General features: G+C 39.9%; 1 long non-coding RNA gene across 1 annotated transcript in view; it reads left to right on the top strand.

Moving 5' to 3' along the window:
* The window catches only part of LOC103012825 (uncharacterized), a 58,777-nt gene extending 36,386 nt beyond the window's left edge, over positions 1–22,391 (top strand). Inside the window, exons 2-4 of the long non-coding RNA XR_451414.2 lie at positions 14,149–14,263; positions 16,596–16,678; positions 21,952–22,391. This is a non-coding gene — a long non-coding RNA (uncharacterized LOC103012825). The remainder of the gene's footprint in view (positions 1–14,148; positions 14,264–16,595; positions 16,679–21,951) is intronic.
* Positions 22,392–25,572: the final 3,181 nt, after the last annotated feature.

Here is a 25,572-nt window from a genome sequence, read left to right as displayed (position 1 = left end):
ACCCAACACAGCCAAAAATAAATAAATAAATAAATAAAATTAAAAAAAAAAGAATAACTAGGATAATTCTGAAAAAGACAAAACAAAATAAAACAATGAAGGGGGGAGGGCAGAGTGGAGGTGGTTAGCCCTATCGGCTGTTATAACATTTTAAAACGTAATAATTAAAACAGTTTGGTACTAAAAACTGCTGAGAGGTAGGAACTCTAGATCAATGATGGGAGACAGAAACTCTAGGACACATAGAATTTAGGATATGATAACAACAATACTTCAAATCAAGAGGGAAAAGGCAGTTATTTAATAAATGGTGTTTGTAAACCTGAATGGTCATCTGGAAAAAGATAAAGTTATATCCATACCTTACATCGTATACCCAAATAAATTCCAGATGAATCAGACATTTAAACATAAAGAAAAAACAAACTATTAAAACACCAAGAGATTCCATGGGAAAATCTTCTTTTATATTCTTTGAGTGGAAAGGTCAGAAGCCATACAATAAAATTCAACTACATAAAAAATCTGTATGGCAAATGCTACCATAAAGAAAAATAAATGATAATAAGCTAGGGAAAAATATTTGCAAGACATTTCCCAATTAAAGGATGAATTCCCTAATATGTAAGACACATCTTCAAAGAAATACACCAACAATTAAATAAGAAAATGAACAAAAAGAGAGTGCACAGAAAAGGAAATACAAATGGCTCTTAGATACATGAAAATATACTCAGCCTCACAATGAGAGAAATGCGAATTAGATCTACCTAGAGAAACCATTTTTCCTTATCAGATTGGCTTAGATCCAAAAGTTTAATAGCACCCTGTGTTGGCAAAGGTGTGAGCAAATAGGATCTTGGAGTTTAAATTGGAATTTAAATGGGAACAACTTCTATGTCATGGGATGAATTTTGCAAATCTATAAAAATTGCAAATGTATATGTCCTTTGACCCAGAACTGTACTTTTACTTCCGTGTAAGTAAATCTACTTCATAGATTTACTTCCGTGTATGTTCATCATAACAAAAAACGGGAAATAACCTAAATATTTATCAATAGGGGACTGATTCAATAATGGAATACTCTGGCACAGTAAAAATAGGGAAAGTCTTGAATAGGGAACAATATCCTCGATACTGTGTGTGTGTGTGCGTGTGTAAAATGCAAGGTATAGAACATTGTGTATACGGTATTCTATAGAAATTGTATGAAGGGAGGAAAGCTATGTATATACACATGCATTTGCATGCATATGAGTAAATATTTCTGTAGACATGCTCAGGAAGCTGATATCATTGGGTCCCTTTGGGTAGAGGAACTGAGTTCCTGGAGGTCAGAGCTGGGAGAGAAACATCACTTTTGTACCTTTTGAATGTATCACATTTTATAAAATTAAATAAAATTAAAAGTATGTATCTTTTTTCTTTTTTGTATCTTAAAGATTTAAATTACATAAATTTCAAGAACATAAATTGTGATGATAGAGGTCAGAATAGTTTCATTCTGGGGAGATATTTACTGGGAAGGGGCAATGAGCAGAGATGTCCTCTATCTTGAATTGGATGGTGGTTATATAGGTAAGCGCAGGTGGAAAAATTCATCCACCCCACATTTAATATCTGTGCACTTTACAGTATGTATATTATACCTCACTACATTAAAAAAAATGTATAATTGGAATAATGGGAAAGGAAGTGGAAATATACAACTAAATTGTAATCTGTAGAGTCCTTGTTCACTCTAGTCTTAGTTCGAGTTACAGGTATTTCCGTTCACTTGGCTTTTAGTTTTGTAAAGAGTTTCATGTGAGAATGTATATATATGCATAGAAACATCAATGCAGAGGGAGGTTGTGGCCATTTGTAATCTTATTTCTTATTAAAAATAACCCTCATTGACCTCACTTGAGTGGCTGGTTATTCCATTTTCCTACAATCATGTTGAGTTGGCGAGTGACTCACGACTAAGTGTATGCTCAGGTGTGAATAGACCAAGTCACATGCTTTTACGAATTTGATATTGGACTTTGCTTCCATATAGAATGAATTTCTGAACATTAGCTCGGTGCAGCTTTGAGTAGTTTACAGTGAGTCAGCAAGAGCTTAAATGGGAGAGTGTGAACCAATGACAAATGTCTTTTGAAAGGCAGCTTTGATCTGATCACTATCTGCTTCTGCCCTGCAATCTCTATCTTTGCTTTTAGTGTAACAAATACGTTTTCCTGCATTGAATATGTTTTCCTAGTAACAGTGGTGAGGTGTGACAAGGCAACACGTTTGGAGCAATGTTTGGGTCCAATCAGTCACCAGTGACAAAAATGTCTGATGGTGCTGAGTCACTGTGATCAGGTGATTCTCTGTGAAAAGGAGATTGAGAGCTTGACTTTCACTTCCTTTCATTTGCTGAAGTGAGCCTGGAGGCATTGTCACATGATCACTTTCTTTCACTAAAACTCACTTTTCCAGGTGCTTCTCCCTCTTACGTAATAAAATAGCAAAGCACCTCCCCACAACCCCCTTCTCCCCGCAAGACTGTGCCCCTGGGGGAAACCGAGTGGCCTTGCTACCTAGAAGCCTCTGGACTAGATGTTCCTGGGAACCTTAAGCAGGGATGATGTGTAAGAGTTGGGATTGATGTTCAGGCATCGAAACACAGACATAGAGAACAGACTTGTGGTTGCCAAGGGGGAGGGGACGAGGGGAAGGGAAGGACTGGGAGTTTGGGACTAGCAGATGCAAACTAGTATATATAGGATGGATAAACAACAAGGTCCTACTGTATAGCACAGGGAACTCTATTCAATATCCTGGGATAAACCATAATGGAAAAGAATATGAAAAAGAATATATATGTATAATGAGTCACTTCGCTGTACAGCAGAAATTAACACAACATTGTAAATCAACTATACTTCAATAAAATTTAAAAAAACCCAGAGATTTAGATTACTGAGCAAAGGAGAGAGAGAGAGAGAGAGTGTGTGTGTGTGTGTTGTGTGTGTGTGTCTGTGTGTATCTGTGTGTTCTTAACCTCACTAGAAGCTGGTTAAGAAGCTTAATCAAGGTTGAACACAGTAGAGGTATTTCAAGTTGCGTTAGAGAGAAAATTACAAAAAAATAATCTTTAGGAGCAAGACAACCTTTTGGAACACCAGTAAGAGAGCTCCAATATAGGTGAGGTGAAGTCCCTCTTTGTGATAACATCAAGGTCCACTCCGCAAGGTTAGAAGTGAGGTGACAATGGGGCTGGAAGGATCAATAGAGACCATCTTTCTTGGGGCAGGGTTAGTAGTCATCCTGCAGGAGGCAACACTAAGAACACCAAAGAACATCCTGAGTGATGGGCATCCTCCCAGGATAAAAGAGGGGCTCCTGGGAGTCCACTGAGTGGAACCCCACGCCTCAGTGGAACACTTGTGTTTGTCACTCTGTCCTTGGTGGCCGCTGTTGCACTGGACTGTCCTTATCTGCCTGTTCCATTGGATTGGGAGCTCCTTGACTGAAGGGGTTGTAGTGAATTCATCTCTGTACCCCTAGTGTTCACAGTAAATGTTTTATTGAATTAATGAATGCATCCATCTATCCTCTACAGTTTATCAAAACTCTGAGATGTGATGAAAAACATCAGTGTCTCTACTTGGGTTTTGGATCCTTCTGTAGGGTCTTTGCTTCTACACTCACATGATCCTACACAGAGTAAGCGCAACATAAGTGTTAACTAGGCCTGCCACAATTACTACTATTTCTAGGTTTGCCTTCAATCTTTGCATGTTAAAGTTTAACTGACTCTGGTGTTTTTCTCTTATCACATGCCCCTGGTTCCTCCCTTTCCACTGTAAGCATATACAGGTGGCCTTTTGCATAATAGTATGAAGTTTTTTTTCTATGATCCCCCTCTATTTTCTGCTCAAAGGTTTATGTTTCTCAGTTTTCCTGTTTCTTCTGCACATTTTTCTAACGACTGAGGTCATGAAAGCAGACGTTGGGAGCTGATTTCATATCTGTAGCTCTGGTTAGACACAATCTCAGGGAATTTGTAGCCAGTTTATATTCTCTTCTTACTTAAAAAAAATCCCTCCCTTGACCTCACTTCCGTGTCCAGTTGCCATTTCATTTTCCACAACCATTTTGACAAAATGTCTGGAGTGAAGAAATTTACATTTCCACCCTCTTTTCCTCTCTGCCCACCACTTATCAGAACACATTGCTTTCTCTAAAGCCCTGATGTTTTTCTTCTGACCTTGATCCACTGAGCTGTTTTCATACCCCTTTTTCACGCTTACTTAATCGGTTCCACATTGTTAAAAAAAACAAACAAAATAAAACAAAACTCCCAAACCCAAAGTCTTCCCGCTCTTGAGACAGTCTCCCCATCCTGACATCTGTAACCCTGAGCCCATGTGCATTATTTGGACCTGTCTGGAGATTTTTATGGTCACGATTGCTGTTAACATCCTTCCGCATCCCAAGTGAGTCCACCACTCTCCTCCCTCTGTAGGTCCACATGTGTGTGATCTCCTCCCAGCTCTGCATCTTTATCCCACTCAAGACACTCTTAACTCCACATAGTCCCTTGGTTTTCTAAACCTATTTTATTTTTTTCTCTTATTGATTGTTTTAATTGAAGTATACTTGATTTACAATGTTGTGTTAGTTTCTGCTGTAAAGCAAAGTGATTCAGTTATACATATATATATTCATTTTTTATATTCTTTTCCATTATGGTTTATTACAGGATATTGAATATGAAAGCAAGGTCTTGAACAGATATTTGTGTACATTATTCACAATAGGCAAAAGATGGAAGCAACCCAGATGTCCATCAACAGATAAATGGATGAAACAAACCATGGTCTAGCCATACAATGGAATATTATTCAGCCCAGAAAGGAAAGAAACTCTGATACATTCTACAACATGGATGAATCTTGAGGACATCATGCTACTTGAAATCAGTCAGCCACAGAAAGACAAAAACAAATGCTGTATGATTCCATTTACCTGTGGTACCTAACGCAGTCAATTTCAGAGACAAAGTAGCATAGTGGTTGCCACACAAGTTATGCTTTAACAGGGACAGAGTTTCAGTTTTGCAAGATGAAAACGTTCTCGAGAAGGATGGTGGTGATGACTGTACAACATTATGAATGTGTTTAATGCCACTGAGCTGTACACTTTAAAATGGTTAGGATGGTAAATTTCATGTGTGTTTTACCACAATAAAAAAAATTGAAAGAAAAATAAAGGTCTGGTCTAAAATGACTAATGTTGCCTGAGGCCCCGCCAAACAGAAGGCCTCCCTCTGTAGCCTCTTGGGGTCTGATTCCTGGACCAAGCTGCCCTATTAAGCAGTTAATTATTTCTCTTTGATACTGGCTTTTTCATCTTTTAATACAACAGTCTTACTGTCTCTGATAATTACTCTGTCTCGATAACTTTTATTTTTATTTTTAAATTATTTTTATTGGAGTATAGTTGCTTTACAATGTTGTGTTAGTTTCTACTGTAGAGCAAAATGAATCAGCTATACGTATACATATACCCGCTCTTTTTTGGATTTCTTTCCCATTTCAGTCACCACAGAGCATTGAGTAGAGTTCCCTGTGCTACACAATAGGTTCTCATTAGTTATCTATTTTATACATAGTATCAGTAGTGTATATGTGTCAATCCCAATCTCCCAATTCATCTCACCCCACCCCCCTTTCCCCCTTTGTATCCATACGTTTGTTCTCTATGTCTTCTAAACCTATTTTAAAACCTACACCTTCAAGGAGAAATTTATCTCCATAAACTTTCCCTTCTCTGATGGCTCCCTCAGGGTCTGTGTGAACACTGTTGTTTTTGTATAATACTAACTTATCAACATGTGTATACTTTTGGATAAATATTTGTAGGCTTTTGTTTTTTCATGAATGCATATTGCTCCCTTAGACCCTTTTTTCTATTTGCATTTTTTCCAAAATGCATAGTATGGTCTCCCATACACAGTGGACACAAGCTAAATGTTGGTTAAAGTGGATAATAATTAAAAATGTAATATTTACTCCTGTCAGCGGGAGTAAATATTTAACTTAATATGACTCTGTGACAATTTGTCCAGACACTGCCACTTCTTGCTTGCAGAGAATTTATGTCTGTTGCTAACTTATTGCTTCTCTGGTCTTCTTTTCCTACCTGGCTTAGATGTAGAGTATGGGGCTTATGAAGTAGACCAAGACATAGTTCCTGAGGGTTTTGTTACCCAGATCATATGCCAACCTACCATCAGGTCCAAGTACTCACTCACCAGGCTGGATGCTTGTGAAAGAGGTGATGAGGTTTATCTGGGAGAGACGGAACCCATAGAAGCCTCTGGTGCCAGATTTATGGGGTTGAAGTTCAGGTTTTGCTGTATTCTAGCTGTGTGGTTCAGGCCAAGCTACTTAACTTCTCTGTGCCTCAGTTTCCTGTGCCATAAAATAGGGGTGATGATAATTGTGTTGATCTCCTAGGGTTGTTATGAGGATTAAATGACAGTATACGTGATGGGGTAAGCGCTATAAGTACTAGCTACCACTGCCACAACTGTTTTGTAAGTTTGCCTTGAATCTTTATATGTGTATGTGGATTCAGATGTTACACATATAGATTCATGAAAATGAGTTGTTAGGTTTATTCACCCTTAAGAAATAGATTCTTGAAGGTCAGGATAGCACACACCAAGTTTTACTGCCAAGGCAACACCAACTATAGAAGAGGCTGAGAAGAGTGAACACTAGTTCCTGTTCTACAAGTGCTCTGCACTCTTCAAAACTGTCAGTGTCAAGATCAAGAAAGGCTAAGGAACCAGTCCAGATTAAAGGGACCAAAGAGGTGTGACACCTAAATGCAATTCATGATCCGTGTTGGCTCCTGAATTGCTATAAAGGACATTACTAGGAAAATTGGAAGAATCTGAATACAAGCTGAATGATAGATAATTAGTATTGTATCAATGTCAGATTTCTAATTTTGATAAAGGTAATGTGTGTGTGTGTGTGTGTGTGTGTGTGTGTGTGTAAGTGTGTGGACACATGGGGAAAGAGAAAAAAGAGAGTGAGATGAGGAGACAGAGACTGGGAAAGTGAATGTGGCAAAATATTAACATTTGATGAATCTGGATTATATAGGCTTTTTGTCCAATTTTTGCAACTTTTCCATAAATTTGAAATTATTTCAAACAAAAAAGTGAAAAAAAATTAGTTCTATGATTTGGAGACCCAGTTTTCTGATTTGCAAGATGGATGAATTTTACTTTATGGTCTTTGGGAACGATGATAATATTTTCTGAGCTGCAAATTGGGAAATTTTGCTGGAGAAATCTCTTTAAAAGTTTTAAAAGAATAATAAAAAAAAATCCCCCAAAGTTAGCAGAAGGAAATAAATCATAAAGATTAGATCAGAAATAAATGAAAAAGAACTGAAGGAAATAATAGCAAAGATCAATACAGCTGAAAGCTGGTTCTTTAAGAAGATAAACATAATTGATAAACCACTAGCCAGACTCATCAGGAAAAAAAGGGAGAAGACTCAAATCAGAATTAGAAATGAAAAAGGAGAAGTAACAACTGACACTGCAGAAATACAAAGGATCATGAGAGACTATTACACGGAACTATTTGCCAATAAAATGGACAACCTGGAAGAAATGGACAAATTCTTAGAAAAGTACAACCTTCCAAGACTGAACCAGGAAGAAATAGAAAATATGAACAGACCAATCACAAGCACTGAAATTGAAACTGTGATCAAAAATCTTCCAACAAACAAAAGTCCAGGACCAGATGGCTTCACAGGTGAATTCTATCAAACATTTAGAGAAGAGGTAACACCCGTCCTTCTCAAACTCTTCTAAAAAATTGCAGAGGAAGGAACACTTTCAAACTCATTCTACGAGGCCACCATCACCCTGATACCAAAATCAGACAAAGATACTACAAAAAAAGAAAATTACAGACCAATATCACTGATGAATATAGATGCAGAAATTCTCAACAAAATACTAACAAACAGAATCCAACAACACATTAAAAGGATCATACACCATGATCAAGTGGGATTTATCCCAGGGATGCAAGGATTCTTCAATATACACAAATCAATCAATGTGATACACCATATTAACAAATTGAATAATAAAAACCATATGATCCTCTCAATAGATGCAGAAAAAGCTTTTGACAAAATTCAACACCGATTTATGATAAAAACTCTCCAGAATGTGTGCATAGAGGGAACCTACCTCAACATAATAAAGGTCATATACGACAAACCTACAGCAAACATCATTCTCAATGGTGAAAAACTGAAAGCATTTCTTCTAAGATCAGGAACAAGACAAGGATGTCCACTCTTGCCACTCTTATTCCACATAGTTTTGGAAGTCTTAGCCATGGCAATCAGAGAAGAAAAGAAATAAAAGGAATACAAATTGGAAAAGAAAGTAAAACTGTCACTGTTTGCTGAAGACATGATACTACATATAGAAAATACTAAAGATGCCACCAGATAACCACTAGAGCTAGTCAATGAATTTGGTTAAGTAGCAGTATACAAAATTAATGCACAGAAATCTCTTGCATTCCTATACACTAACAATGAAAAATCAGAAAGAGAAATTAAGGAAACACTCCTATTCACCATTGCAACAAAAAGAATAAAATACCTAGGAATAAACCTACCTAAGGAGGTACCTGTACTCAGAAAACTATGACACTGATGAAAGAAATCAAGGATGACATAAACAGATGGAGAGATATATCATGTTCTTGGATTGGAAGAATCAATATTGTGAAAATGACTATACTATCCAAAGCATCTACAGATTCAATGCAATCCCTATCAAATTACCAATGGCAGTTTTTACAGAGCTAGAACAAAAAATCTTAAACTTTGTATTGAGACAAAAAAGACCCGGAAGAGCCAAAGCAATCTTGAGGGGAAAAAACAGCTGGAGGAATCAGGCTCCCTGACTTCAGACTATGCTACAAAGCTACAGTAATCAAGACAATATGGTACTGGCACAAAAACAGAAATATAGATCAATGGAACAGGATAGAAAGCCTAGAGATAAACCCACACACATATGGTCAACTAATCTATGACAAAGGAGGCAAGGATATACAATGGAGAAAAGACAGTCTCTTCAATAAGTGGTGCCGGGAAAACTGGACAGCTACATGTAAAAGAATTAAATTAGAACACTCTGTAACACCACACACAAAAATAAACTCAAAATGGATTAGAGACCTAAATGTAAGACCAGACACTATAAAACTCTTAGAAGAAAACATAGGAAGAACACTCTTTGACATAAATCACAGCAAGATCTTTTTTGACCCACCTCCCAGAGTAATGGAAATAAAAACAAAAATAAACAAATGGGACCTAATGAAACTTAAAAGCTTTTGGACAGCAAAGGAAACTATAAACAAGACGAAAAGACAACCCTCAGAATGGGAGAAAGTATTTGCAAACGAATCAAAGGACAAAGGATTAATCTCCAAAATATATAAACAGATCATGCAGTATTATTAAATTATTATTTAATATTTATTAAATAATATTTAATAAATATTAAATAATAATTTAATAATACTGCATGATCTGCTTTAAATATATTTAAATCAGATTAAATTAATTAAATTTTTAAATATCTCAATATTAAAAAAACAGACAACCCAATCCAAAAATGGGCAGAAGACCTAAATAGACATTTCTCCAAAGAAGACATACAGATGGCCAAGAAGCACATGAAAAGCTGCTCAACATCACTAATTATTAGAGAAATGCAAATCAAAATTTCAATGAGGTATCACCTCACACCAGTTAGAATGGCCATCATCAAAAACTCTACAAACAACAAATGCTGGAGAGGGTGTGGAGAAAAGGGAACCCTCTTGCACTGTTGGTGGGAATGTAAATTGATACAGCCACGATGGAGAACAGGATGGAGGTTCCTTAAAAAACTAAAAATAGAATTACCATATGACCCAGCAATCCCACTACTGGGCATATACCCAGAGAAAACCATAATTCAAAAAGACACATGCACCCCAATGTTCATTGCAGCACTATTTACAATAGCCAGGTCATGGAAGCAACCTAAATGCCCATCAACAGACAAATGGATAAAGAAGAGGTGGTACATATATACAATGGAATATTACTCAGCCATAAAAAGGAACAAAATTGGGTCGTTTGTAGAGACGTGGGTGGATCTAGAGACTGTCATACAGAGTGAAGTAAGTCAGAAAGAGAAAAACAAATATCGTATATTAATGCATATATATGGAACCTTGAAAAATGGTACAGATGAACCGGTTTGCAAGGCAGAAATAGAGACACAGATGTAGAGAACAAAGGTATGAACACCAAGGGGGGGAAAGCAGGTGGGGGATTGGTGGTGGTGGGATGAGTTAGGAGATTGGGATTGACATATATATACTAATATGTATAAAATGGATAACTAATAAGAACCTGCTGTATTAAAAATAGTAAAATAAAATTCAAAAAAATAAAAAAGAAAGATACTAAATTCCTTAACTTGAGATATTTGGCTTTCTTTAATTAACAGTAATGTTTTGATGTCCCACTACCTGGTCTTTGTTATAAAAACTCCTATATAGCCTGGCTCCCCCCTACCCCTGCAGAACAGTCACCCAGAACTAGCTGAGAGGCTGTGTTCCAGGCTAAGTCCTCAGTTTTGTCCACCAAATAAAACATAATTCTCAAAAAGAAAAAGTTTTAAAAATCCTCTAAAGATGACATTAAGGCATATTAACAGATACACTTCTTTTGAAAAGAAACATTTGAGCTATGGATTGAAACACAGCAGATATGTTTAAATCCATGAGTTCATAAAAAATAAAGAACTCCTGGTCACCTACAGAGGACTTTGAGAATTGGTAAATAAAAGGAAAAGATCAAGTGTTTATCCTACCTTTCTTGTACTAAATGTATCACGGAGTAAGCAAATAGTTGACAAGAGGAAATTTCTGTATTATAGAAGTATTCCTGCTAGTAAGTGAAAAAGGAATGAGAGTTAGAATATTTGCAAGCTCTAATGAAATAATGAACTTGGCAAAAATATCTAAGAAAGACAACTGGGCATTATATATCTGCTAATGAAAAGTCCTGGGCATTATATATCTGCTATATCCAATCTGTTAAGTGATCAAGTCTGTAACCAACTACCCACTGGAGAGTGAGAACACAGGAAATGCAGGGGCCAGCAAACAGATGGAAAGACACCATGTGGAGGCAGTCAGGAAAATCCAGAATGGGGGAAATTCTCCAGGACAAAGCAACCCAGTGTCTTCACCATATAAATGGCAAGGAGGGGAAAGAGTGTGTAGCAGACGCTGTCAGTGCTCACCCCTGTCTTTTGTACCTTTCACTGTGCTCAACCCGACTTCCAGTTGTTACTAGCTCCTCTGTGCCAAAGAGCTTTTCCCCCTGACCCATGGAAGCCTGCTCTGCCCACTTTTGGAAGGTCAGGAGTGCCAGGAAATCAATGCCCCAAGAAGCAGCCTTTAATCAATGACTAAATAAAGTGGGTGAATAAATACCCTGCTTTTTCAACTCTCAGGGAGGTCATTCCGAGGGGCTTAACGTGTGTGTGTGTGTGTGTGTGTGTGTGTGTGTGTGTGTGTTAATACCTTTTCCCTGAAAGGATTAAGCTTCAATCATGCGCTGGTAAATGGTTAAATGGCATTGTTGGTTTATGTTTAATACCCTTTGTTGGTTGCCTTCTCTTCCCTACTTCACGGTGTCCCCTGACCTTCTTAAACTACGTGTACTTGAATCCTTGTGTTATGGTCTCTTTCTGGAGGAACTCAAACTATAGCAGAGGAGGAGCTTGAGATTAAAAGAGACTTAAGAGGCAGGGAAATTTGAACACTGACTGAATATTTGATACTATTTAGGAATTATTGGTTTTTTTTTTTTTTTAGGTGGCATAATGCTGTTATGCTTGTATTTAAAATCAAGAATAAATAATAAATGTATACAGATAAAATGTTATGATATCTGGCATTTGATTTCAAATAATATGGGGTGGAGTTGTGGTTGGGGATATGGTACAACACTGACAATGAGCTGATAATTATTAAAACTGGGTGATGGGTATGTGAGGGCTCCTTATACTATTCTGTTTACTTTTGTATATGTTAGAAATTTTCCCTAATTGAGTGCCAAAGAAAGATCCCTGGGGGTTGTTTATAACTGTACTTAGTGCTTGATACTGCCTTGTATGGAGTAAGCCAAGAAGCACTCAAAACATTATTGTTGAAATTAACATGTTGTGTCTTATGTTGGACATACCAAGGCAAATATTGTTGATGTTACTACTTTTAACTGATATACCAGAAATCTTACTTAGATTAGGAAAAAAAGTCATTTTATCAATTAGCACGATGTCAGCTTTTAAAAATTTCTTACTAGCTCTACCACTAATTAAAGTATTTCTTTAGCTTGTGATTATTCATCATCTGTGGCTTGAAGTTATTTTTGAATTGTGAATGTTTTTATTATAATGCTTATGTATTTTTTTCTTTTTTTGCCAAAATGCTGGAATTTCTAGGGTATTTTGATGATTCAGTGGGACAGGATATGGGACAGAATACTTACAGTAGGACTCAGAAAATCTAAGATTGTGAGTGCTGAATCTTAAGGGCTATCAGTTTCTGAAATTTGCAAGGTGACTGCTTTTGTAGGGACCAAAACCTGATAAAACTAACACTTTATTGGGAAAGTCTTTTAAATAAAAGAATAGTGTGTTAAGTGGAGGGGTAGGGTATATCTGAAGTCTTTGAAGCCTGTAAACAGAAACTTGCAAGCAATTCCTACAGAAATTTTCTATCTTAAAAAAATTATAGATGTGGATATGTATATAAGTCCCTAAAAAATCCTATCATTTCCCAGGAAATCACACAGGCTGAGATTTGCTTTTTTGTAGGATTTTCTAGTAATATGACAGTCCTTGTTTTCAAGCCAGCAGGTGGAAAAATAGTAATTCAATTTGGTATAATATTAAATATAAATATCATAATAAGATATGACTTTAATTTTAAGAAGACTCACTAGAAGATTTTGAAGTGCAAAGGAATCTTTTTGGAATGTGCTTCAAATAGGTAAAGTTTAAACTCGAAAAAGTAAAAAGTTAAATATTTTATATTTATAAAAAGTCAAACTGTTTTTTTCCACACCTGGTTAAGAAGTTGGTACCAAAGTAACTAAATAGCTTCATATGGTAGACAGTTTTTTGTTGGATTTATTCCTAGTTCTATTTCATGTACTTACGTTTGTTTTCCACCTATAGGTAACTTATGTTATCAGGTTCTAGTTTATAAAACCTTCTTAGAGGCTTATTATTCTTTATAGAAAATGGTGTGGGAGTAACTAATTAGCCTACTAGTTAAATTTTAAAACTATAACCAACTAGATAAAGATTGAACATAAAGTTGTGCACGAGGATTGTTATCCTCACATTAACAATCATAGAATTTATTTTCTTTTTTTCATTTTTTACAGTGTTATTTATTTATTTATTATTTACTTATTTAGGCTGCACCATGCAGCATGTGGGATCTTAGTTCCCTGACCAGGGATCCAACCCATTCCCCCTGCACTGGGAGTGTGGAGTCTTAACCACTGGACCACCAGGGAAGTCCCAGAATTTATTTTCTAAGATATTTCAGAGAATGAAATTCTCATCCACATCATCAGCTAAATTCAGTCAAATTCACTACTTGGACTTGGCTGTTTAGTCTGTATGATTAAATCTTAATAAGTTTGCTATTTCTTGGAATCCATCTCTGAATGATGGATTTAAAGCTTTTGTTAACAAAGAGTCAAAGAGATTTATTATAGGCTCTAAATAAGTAATTTAATTTCTTTAAGTCGTTAAGAGACATTTTGGTTCCCCCAAAAGACTCTGAATTGGCTAAACATGATAATAATAATAATTAATAATAACATTATATTAATATTATTAATAATAAGAAGAATGCTATAAACTTCCTTTCAACTCAGTATATAAAAAATCAGCTAAGATAGTAGTTAATTCTAACTTCATTAAATTGTAATTCCCATCTTTCTTTCACAATAAAATTTTATCTGCAGAATTTCAGTTTTGATCCTGATGCAGAATTATGCTGACTTCTACTGCTCACCTTCCTTCAGCCTTTCTGCTCGATGGCTTCCTCAACCTCCTCTGAAGTTTTCATCTGAGTCCATGGTAAGTGTACGAAAGCACATTCTACCCCTGCAGTGGGATGTGAAGGCACAAAAGTGCCCCTGAGCAAACGTCCTCTGTCCTCTGCCCACTTCTCGTTGCCTTATCAACTTGTTCTTAAATTCCATGCACTCTTGGACCCACTAACAGAAACTCTAAGGAGGTGAGTACATTTCGGGGAGAGGCCAGGCCCCACGCAGTGTAGTGTGTAGAGCCTGGCGTGTACCTGCTCCCAGCCTGGAGCTCTGCAAGCCTGTCAGCAACCCAGGAGAGCAGAAATATCTATTTTATACATTAGGAAATTGAGGCCCAGAGAAGGCACTGGGCTCCTTAGCTGTGGGCTGTCAGCCTGTCTAAGCCAAACCCTTTTATCTACACTACTACTTCCTGTATGAATTAGTAAGACTCACGGTGACTCGGCAGAAAGAGGAGACTTGAGGGACTGGGCCACCAACCACTGTGTGCTGACCTGGCCTTAAGCACAAGGGAAATAAAGCAATTATGGGAACCTGGGTGTGAAAGTCAAGGAATTACCACAATAAAGGGGGGGGGGGTGCTAAAAGAAGCTGGGGAAATAATTTTCCCAGCTTCACATTCCCCCCTTACAACCAGGCCAAGCTGGAGCTTGTTTTATAGTAGACTCAGGCAGCCAGATGGGTGTGTAGAGCAAAGATATTTTTATTGAAAATGTAAGTATGACTCTGAGGGAACGGAGTCTTTTTCCAAATCCAGGGTCTTTTATGTGCTCTGTAAAGGAGTGTGCATGCTTGGGTGGGAATTATTTGCCACAGGTTTTCATGTTTTGTTTTATTTTTCCTCTTCATGTTGGTCAATGTCTCTTTTTCCTCTGCCCTACCCAAAGATATCAGTTAAAGAGGCCAAGAAAATGCCCTCTTTTATCCGAGTTAAGCATTTCAGATGGCAAGATGGCTCTGTTAGGTGGGAGAGTGATACCAGACACAGAGGCAAGCTCTCTCTCACCCTCCACTCCCACAGGGTATTGTGCTCGGATGGTCAAACGAGAGAAGGCAGGTGATGGGCCTGCAAAGCTTTTTACTGATTTTTCTCCATTTATCCTTTTTCTGAGTTCCAGTTCAGCATGCTCTAGTCAAGGATCATTTGTTTCAAGGACTGAAAAACTGAATCTAGCTCAAGTAAAGGGAGGATTTACTGGAAGGATTTGAGGAAATGTCCTGAACTTCATTTGCAGAAAGTGTGCCTGGACCTCCTGGGAAACTCTCCCTCTCTTGTTCTGTCTCCTGATTGAGGTTACAACTGCTCTCTGCTAGCTCCTAGGACTCTTGCAGTAATGCTCCCCTAGTGGCTACAGTGCTATAATAGCTACACAACCGCTCGAGTTTATTTTTGAAAAATGGTGTTTGTTTAGCCAAGGCGTTGCAAGTTGTTTCAAGGGATGCAGTAAAATGCTTGCAATAAAAGTCTTGTTCATTCACATTCATTTGAAAAAATGTAATGAATCGACGCTGTGTAACTTGTTTCCTGCAAGATGGAAGCTGTCATATCAAGACTAGATAATCAAATAGATAGTGATGGGATGTCAGAATTCCAAAGAGGTTGGGAGTTGTTGTTGGAGGTGGTCAAAGAATCTGTTACCCCACAAGGCATGTGGCTTCCAGCCAGCAGAGCTCATAGTTCCTTCCCCTCTAATTCCCTCATCTATTTCCTGATGGCTTCTTACAATGTCTCAGTGTAACCAGGGGAATGTGGAGCCTAAGGTACTTCTGCTCACCCTTTTAACATCCATATAGTTACTTCTGTGATACACGGCAGGTTGTAAGGGTTGGATGTGCTGATTTGGTTCTTATCCTTTGAAATTTTTAAAGTCACCTCTTCATCTTGTCTCAAATATTGAACCAGAGGTCAGAGTCCAGAACCTCTGACTCAGATGGTAAACTAGCGGGTTTTAAATAGGTACAGGAAGGGCACTGGATCTAAATAGATCTGGAATGAGATACTAAAAGTAAGGAAATGAGGGGCAAATTTGGATTCATTTAAAAGGAATAAAACATAAATAGAGTATTATTCAGGGGGGTTGAGAATGAAAAAAACTTGCTTTGGTCTCTGGTAAATGACAGGTTGGTCACCTCTCCTGCTGTGACTCTGGCCCTGCTATACTATCCACACTCCTGCTGTAACTTCCAGGAGGTGGGACTCCATGAGTCATGCACACCTCCAGAGTGCTTGGTCAGGGTGACACTGTAGGTACTAGGATGGTCAGTGCTATTGGCACTGAAAGGCCAAGAGCTGCCTTTGGTCAGATTAGACCAAGAACATTCAGGGGCACAGAGATATGGAAGCTGTTTTCTTTCCTTAGAAGAGGATGATGCAATAGATGACAACAAGCATTTGGATGAATCCCTGCATCTAGTCTTGGACGACGTTCATGCCACCTGGCAGGTAAGTGGGAAAAATTTCATTAGTCCCAAGTGTTCTTCCATCGCCCCACAACCAGACAAAGGCTTTTAGTTTTAAGACACAAGGGGGACCAACATTCCCAGTCCATTTGTGAATGACCCAGAGAATGAGGTAGGAGAAAGGAAGATGCCACATTTAATCCACCCTGGAGGAGTCCCTAAAGCCCCATTAGTATCTCAACTGCTTGGTCTAATTGAGAGGTGTGTGGTACAGTGTTCTTTTTCACCTGAAATGAATTGATTGGTTAGTGAATTGGCTGATTGACGGGCATTGGGGATCTAAACATGAAAATTATATGATCATACCTCTTAAGGAGCTCAGAATTTAGTGGAGAATATGGAGAAATATTTATGATATTGTGTGATGAGGGCAACAATAAAGCAAGTCCAAGATAGAAGGAATCTTCTGGGCTTTGTGTTAGACAAAATGCCTCTGGGAGGCCCTCTTACCTACAGGCTAGTATGGGCTCAACTCCAGCTCCAGCTCTTCTAAATGAGGCCTGATTCTAAAGATCACAGATTATCTCATATCTGGAGCCAGGCCCACTGTCTAAAATTTCTCTGTGGTTACCAAGTTACTGGTCTGGTCCCTACAGGCCCATTAATTATTATCCACCCCACGTGGGTGCTTCTGGAGCAGACACTGGACAGGTAGTGTTGGGAACAGTACAGCATGTGTTTATCCCAAATAATCTTTGAAACAGGTCCATTCCCAGTTTGGCCGCTGCTGGGGAACCAGCACCTTTGCTTCCTGATTTCTATTACACCCCTTCCTGCAGCCCTGTCTCCCAGGGCTGGCTGGACAAAGAGTTCAAAGGACAAGACACCAGCATGGGAGAGACCTGAAGCTCAACAAATGAGCAGTAAATACTCAGCACCTCATAACCATGGATCATCTAAAAGCACATGAAAATAGATGACCCTGGAGGGCTGCAGTTATGTTGGGTAAATATGCTATCTCTGACTCTGAGTAGTTCTTTCTGTGCTAGTATTTGGGGAAAAACAATCCTTGCTATATGGAAAAGTATAAAAGACATTCTGTTGAGAAGATGAAAAACATGCTTCTGTTTTAGACAAAGCTTGTGACAGTTCAAGGATCGCTTATCTATTGGCCCAACTGAGCTTCAGTGGCTTAAAAATAAAATAAGAAAAATAAATACATGTATTCTTGCCTTCTCATTCTACTTAAAGGCACATTTCCCAAGCTTTCCTTCTCCACTTGGAAATAGGAATTGAGAAATATTCAAGAGAGATCCTAGATAAGACCACAGTTTCAATAACCTGAAGACAAATCCTGTTCTTAGAAGTAAACGCTTGGTTCTAAGAAGCTCTCTGAATACTGGGTAGCACTTAAGAAACTACAGTCACTGGCTCAGATAACATAATAACATAAAAACTACCATGTATTAGGTGCTTATTATAGTCAGGCAAGCTTCTAAATGCCATATATATGTATATATTCTCCTAGGACATAAAAGATTAGCAGCCCCTTCAAGTTCTGGTATATTCTAAGTTGGGTTAACCCAGAAACTGTCATGGAAAGACAGATTCAGCAAAAAGGCAACAGCCAATATAGTACATCGAAGTCCCTGTGGCTTAGTGGTAGAGATTGGACATTGTGCCCTTAGGGGAAAAATAATGAGGTCAGAGCGGACTGGGCTAGATCAGGTCTGGCACTTTCGCCGCAGAGCCTGGATTCAAAGATGATCTGATGCGAAGCCAGGCAGACAGTTCAGCCGAGGCATTCATCCATAGGGCCTGGCCGGAAAGACAGTTTGGGTTGAGAATACGGGCACACCCGATCAAAGCCATAGGCCGGGGAGAGGGGTGTGGGAGCTGGGAGAGGAGCCTCAGCCCCTGGGACAGAATGGCAGGTGCTTTTTATAGAGCACTGGGTCTGAGGTGCTCTGGGGGGTACCCCGTGAACGGCTCAGGGGTCTCCAGCACTGTTTGGGGGATACCCTCCCGTGGTTTTGTGACCCAAGCAAAGGAGGGGACAAAGTACAAGAATGACAGTAGCAGGGAGAAGTGCCAGATTTCATCCCAACACCAGAAAGTGGTTATCAACAAGCATAAGAAGAGGATTTTATCCCCTTGTCAACTGAAAAGAAGTGCACAACCTAAAAGTTGAGAATTATGTTTTATTTGGTGGACTTGCTGAGGACTTGAGCCCGGGAGGCAGCCTCTCAGATAGCCGTGAGGAACTGCTTCGAAGAGTAAGGCAGGAGCCGGGATATAGAGTTTCTGCAACAAAAACCAGGGAGTTGGTACATCAAAAGGTTACTGTTAATTAAAGAAAACCAGACATCTCAAGTTAAGGATTTTAGCACTTTTCCATGTATGGGAAGGTACAAGAGTCTGGGCTCACTGAAATCATTCCTTTGATGTGCACCTTAGCTATCTGGGGCCAGTATCCTCCTTTTTTCCATCCTGAAGCCCCTCAGGGTGCACCGTTGGGCTTGGCTGCAGTGGCTGAGGGCTTGATGGCTGCAACATCCTTGGTTTACTGATATGGCAGGCGGCATTCTTCATCCACACCCTGCTTCAAGCCCTAGAAGGCTATCCTAGACTGTGATTCAGTCTTCCTTTCTATCAGTTCTGGGATTCTGATTCTTTTTTTTTTTTTTTAATTTATTATTGATTTATGTCTGTGTTGGGTCTTCGTTGCTGCACGCAGGCTTTCTCTGGTTGCGGTGAGCGGGGTCTACTCTTCGTTGAGGTGTGTGGGCTTCTCATTGTGGTGGCTTCTCTTGTTGCGGAGCACAGGCTCTAGGCACGTGGGCTTCAGTAGTTGTGGCTCACGGGCTCTAGAGCGCAGGCTCAATAGTTGTGGTGCACGGGCTTAGTTGCTCCACGGCATGTGGGATCTTCCCGGACCAGGGCTTGAACCCGTGTCCCCTGCATTGGCAGGCGGATTTTTAACCACTGCACCACCAGGGAAGTCCCTGGGATTCTGATTCTTAAAAGTATCTGCTTTTGGCATCCCTATTCTTATGATTGCTAGGGGTTTTTGGTTGTTTAAACCCTGCCTGGCTTGTACCAATAGGCACAAATTCCAAGTGTTTACCACTAAGCTCATAGGCTTGTTAAAGAAATGGCAACGCCAAGAGGTTGCAAGTTACTACTGGTAATCCATGAGTAGGGTGTTGGTGCCTCGTGATATCCTTTAGTTCCTAATTCCCTAAATCTAAAGGATTGGCAAGCTTCTTCTGTTAAGGGCCAGATGGTAAATGTTTCAGGCTTTGCTGGCAACACCCAGTTCTGCCATGTAGTGTGAAGCAGCGATAGATAATAAAACAAATAGGGGTGGCTGTGTTTCAATAAAACTTTATTCACAAAACAGGCAGCCATCAGATTGGCACATGGGCCCCCATTTCTGACCCATGATATAAATAAACAGACAAAACAAACAGGTAAATAACTTTCATACTCTCCACAAGCAATTTTTTGTTATTGTTTTTTCCTAAAGGATGGGAAAGGGAGGAACCATTTTGCCTGCATGGAACTATGTCACTGTTGTTTCCCTTCGATCTTACATTTGTAATTTTGGAAGCTAATAGCCTTAAACCAAACTTCATGCCTGCTTTTAAGATACAGAAGGGGCTGGAATATGTTATTCCAGGCTTTCTTTAAAGAGAGGGGCCCCGTTTGCTACTTTCCCTCCCAGCTGGTGAAGTTCTTTGCACACAGCCAGCCTCTGGCAAGAGTGGAGGAACTTCTCTGAGGTGGCCTCTATTTTCTTTCTCCCATGTCATGCCCAACAATGACTAACTCAACAGCCTTTGTAATTTTACCTTCTGGGTGACTTATCTACATAAAGAGTTAATAATAGATTTAGAGACAAGGCAAATACCATTTCTTCTAAAACTGAAAAAAATATCAAAACAGAACTCAAGTGAAAACCAGAAGAGAGTTATCCCTACCCAAATCAAGTCTGTTTGCCCTCCTCATATAAGGAATGAAGATACTCAAGCCAGTGGGCAGAACTTGATTGACTCTAAATTCTCCTTAGCAATTAGCAAATTCATCACCTGTTATTGTCTGCATTGCGTCCTCCCAAAAGAGATGTTGAAATCCTAACCCCTGGTACTTGGGAATGTGACCTTATTTGGGATAAAGGTCTTTGGAGATGTAATCGAGGTAAGTTGAGGTCATTAAGGTGGCTCCAATCCAGCACCCTAAGGGAAGTTTGGACACAGACACACAGAGGAGAATGCCATGTGAAGCACAGGGACACATAGGGAGAAGACGGCCATGTGACAACAGAAGCAGAGTTTGGAGTCATGTAGCTACAAGCCAAGAAATGCCAAGGATGGCTGGTAACTTCCAGAAGCTGGGAGGGAAGCACGGATCAGGTGCTCCCTTGCAGCCCTCCAGAAGGAACCAACCTTGCTGGCACCTTGATCCTGGCCTTCTTGCTTCCAGAATTGTGAAAGAATAAATTTCTATTGTTATAAGCCACCGAATTTGTGGTCATTTGTTAAGCCCTAGAAAACTAGTCCAACACCCATGGGCTGATGTAAACTAATAACTCAGATAAATTCTGTGCAGGCTTCCCCTCTGCTTATGTTTGCGAAACACCCTCTCTCTTCCTATTTAGATACCTCAGGAAAGGAATAAACTAATAATCCTGCATCAAATGCAACGGGCTACATTCTGGTTTTAGTTTTGATTTATCTTTCAGCTAAGCTGGGACTTTTAAAGCCAAATGGAAGTGAGCATTTTAATACTCTCCTCTTTTTGTTATGTGAATTCAGGGCCGAAGCCGAAGGCAGTTTGGCAAACAGTCAGCCACTGGTAGTATGACTGCAAAACCTGATATGTCAGCTATTGTCCTCCTGTATTTGCAGCGTCTTTGGGTGCCATGAACTCATGCAATATAACAAAGAAGTGTATTGTCTAAACTCTTCTGAATATATGGCTCGTGTTCACATAACTCCTTTTGTCTTGGTCTGTGCCTGTCAGAGGGGAATTCTCTGGTGTCTTTGTTTTCCTGTAGAGCTTTCCCCTCTAATTTGATCTGTGTTTGATGACATGGATAGAAAGAGCACCGTGCACCTGGCATAGCAGGATCGCAACAAGCACTGCTGAGTTGTTCTGCAGTGCTCCCCGCTTCCCCGGGGGGGGCCCGCTGGAGTCAAAGGAAGGAAATTTCCAGGGAAGAAGAATCCTGATAGCTAACACTTACTGAGTGATTCCTCCACGCCAAACATTCCTCTAGGTGCTGACAGCAGATAACTCTTTTCATCCCCACAGGCATTGTGTGAGGCAGGTGCCATTGGTGCCCTCACTCGACAGCCCGGGAATCTGAATTACAGGGGTGATAAGTAAAACTCGCTGATCACAAGAGCTGAACTGAGGAACCTGGGGCATCTGGCTGCAAAGTCTTAGCTTTCACCGTTACCCTGTTGGCTTCCTACCTGGGAAAAACTCCCCTCCTGGATCTGAATGTTGTAATGTTTTCCTCACTGAAAATAAGTGTCCTTATATCCTTTTCAGCTAATGCAAAATTTGGGTCTATGTACTTGCCCAAGGTTGCAGGATCATCTTTGCAGGAAGTGGACAGAATGAGACGGCCTCTCAGTCCAGCTGGAGGGATTCATGATTGGATGTTTTTAAAGAGGTCTCTCGATCTTGGAATGACGAAGGCCATGTGGGCCCCATTTTTAAGCAGTTACATTTTCTCCAGCTAGGCCCACTCACCAGAAATAGCACAACTTTCTAAAAATTAAATGTTTTATTTTTAAAAATCATGTTATTATATGATAAAATTAGTGACAGTGACTATTTGCAGGTCTCCTTATTTCCTTACAGAGCACATATTTGGCAGGGGGGGGTGGTCAGAGACCCAGGACAGAGAGGGCTAGGGTCCAGTGCCTTTTGGGGGAGCTCCTGCAGGCCAGCAGCTCCTACTGTTGAAGTGGGCAAGAGGGAGGAGAACTAAGGGAAAGGATGGTCAGAAATGCTTCTAGGGCAGGGGTTCAATCCCATCCTCCCCAGTACCCCGTGTCAAGAGAAAAAATTGAACTCTTTTATCCTAAATGACTTTCATAGATAATCTAACCTACTTATACAATCAGTATAATGCCCCACCTGAAACATAAAGAAAAAATAAAAGGAACATAAATGGAAATGAAATAGTTTGATGTTTATTGCTCAGGGCCCACTAGAGTAAAGTCATAGTGATGTAGCCAAATGCTTGCACACACGTGTGGAGTCTCTGCAAAGCCACATGGGCAAGGATGCACTGAATCGAGGGTGTGTATGTGACTCATGCACCCACTGCCTGTGGCCTTCACCACAGGAGCTGAGATCTTTGGTGGTGAGGAAGCCAAGTAAAGTCATTAGCAAGACAACCTACAATCATCCTCTGCTTTAAAAAAAAAGTTATCAACAAAGCAACATACAGTTTTCTTTCTAATTTAGTGGCATTACTGGTATATTCAGCCTATATCAAAACCAAGCAAAAAAATACTATGTGTTAATATGGAAAATAGGGTCGAGTCCTGAATCTGTCAGCTTCCTGAACTAGTTCCACGGTTAAGCAGGATGTGGTGGATAAACAGCAAGTTCTCTGTAAAGCACAGAGAACTGTATTCAATATCCTATGATAAACCATTATGGAAAAGAATATGTAAAAAAAGAATATATATATGTATAACTGAATCACTTTGCTGTACAGCAGTAATTAACACAACATTGTAAATCAACTATACTTCAATATTAATTAATTAATTAAAAAAATAGGATATATAAACCATCATTATTAAATGACTTAAAAAATTTATTTATTTATTGGCTGCGTCGGGTCTTAGTTGCAGCACGCAGGATCTTTCGTTGCAGCGCGTGGGCTCTTTGCTTCGTTGCGGTGCGTGATCGGGCTTCTCTCTAGTTGTGGCACACGGGTTTAGTTGCCCCGCTGCATGTGGGACCTTAGTTTCCCGACCAGGGATCAAACCAGCGTCCCCTGCATTGCAACATGGATTCTTAACCACTGGACCACCAGGGAAGTCCATTAAATGACTTTTAAAACATAATAAATATTGATAAAATAAAATTTTAAAAAGCAGGATGTGGGACTCTTCTTTGAGTTGTGGGACCTGCCTGTGTAGTCTACTTACCATATGCAACCTGCAAGTGTTGGGACAACTACCCCCTTAGATTTTGCCAACACCCTCCTGGGCTGTAATACTCCATCAACGACATTTAGGTGTGTGCTTGCTCCGTCACAGAGCCGCTCTGGTCCCCTTGTCCCCTCTGTCTGTCTCCTTCTTTCTCCCCTTCCTCCTCCAAGTCTCCCTCATCCTCTGTCCCTCTGCCTCCCTCTTCTTCATCTTACTTGTCCCTTATGTTCTCCCCCACTGGCTCTCCCTTCCCCATTTCCTCCCCCTTCATCAGGAGGAGGCCATGGCCTCCTTCTAGGAGTAGAGTTGAGGGCTTCTTGTCTCTCTTGGAGAATAGATCTCATAAGGCTGCCTCCTGCAGTCCTCCCAGCCCTGAGCCTCCTAACACTACTCTCTCTCTCTTTTTTCAATCCGCAAATTTTGATCTGTAATTTTAACTGTAAAGGTCAGAAAATACTGTCTGAGGAACACTGTGACATCAGAGCCTTAACCCTTTAATACAGTTTTCGTATAAACTCTTAATCACCAAACAGTGGCTAAAATATATTTGCGTAATTACTTATTTACCGGCACTGTGCCATGTGGTTTAATACACATTATTGGCTTTGATTTCCATGTTAACCCCATTATCTCAGTCCTCAGATAAAGACTGAGACTTTAGGAAATTAAATGATAGGCCAAGTTCGCGGATATCATAAACGACAGAGCTGGAACCTACACTTATGTACCAGGCAAGGGGTGCCAGGGAACGAATTCCCATCCTCAGGGAACTGGCTACCTGGTGCAGGACGGAAAACGTGCATAGGAAAAGAAGAGAATTTGACTGCTAGTATTTATTGGGTATTGCATGTGCCATCAAGTGTGTGCCACATGTGTTATCTTATTAAACCCTTTAATAACCCTGTAATGACCATGCCATTATTAGCGTGGCCACCATAGCTTCCCCTTTACAGATAAGGGACCAGAGGCAGAAAGGTGGCTAGAAAGTAGCAGGATGGAGATTCAGACTCAGGCAGGCTTCCTGGGGGCCTGGGTTCTTTCCCACTTGTCTAAGCTGAGGAACCTATTTCTGGCATCTGGGATTAGGGAGGAGTGGCATTTGAGCTGAGCTTAGGGAGGAGAGGAATTTCCACAGGTGGAGATGGGGAAGGGTATTCTGTGCCCGGCATGTCTGGAGTAGAACAGAGCAGGGAGGTCCCCACAGCTGTGCGGACTACTGGGAGGAAGGTGGGGGCCTGGGCAGTCAGGCAGGCAGTGCTTTCTCCTTTATATTTTAGAGGCATGATTTACTATTTCCAGTTGAATATTGAAGAGAATGAACTTTACTGTTGAGCATTTGTAATTGGAATAAATATATCCTTATCTTTTCTGAATGGCTATTAAAATAATCTGTTAGGAAGCATCACAGCCATTCCTCCTTGGCGCTCTGGGCACCATATGTGTATAGGGATGGTCTGAAGGCAAGAGCTGGAGTTCAAGTCCAGATTCCACCCTATGACTTCATCTTCTTCATTCTTCTGCAAGTCTGGGGCAGTAACACGTGCCCCAGCCTACCCTGGAAAGACATTAGGAGGCCAAAGAGAGAACAGATGTGCAAAGCTTCAGAAGAACGGTGCTGTGGAACTCTAAGGAATCAAATATCTTTATTATTCTGATTAATCTGTTCTTTTAATACACGACAGTCATTCACATCAGCCACAGGCAACTCAGTACAGAAATATTTGGACCTGGAGTAATCTGTAGAGTGCCCTGG

The sequence above is a fragment of the Balaenoptera acutorostrata genome, chromosome 10 (genome assembly GCF_949987535.1).
Source record: "Balaenoptera acutorostrata chromosome 10, mBalAcu1.1, whole genome shotgun sequence".
NCBI lineage: Eukaryota > Metazoa > Chordata > Mammalia > Artiodactyla > Balaenopteridae > Balaenoptera > Balaenoptera acutorostrata.
This window is presented reverse-complemented; position numbering and strand designations above follow the sequence as displayed.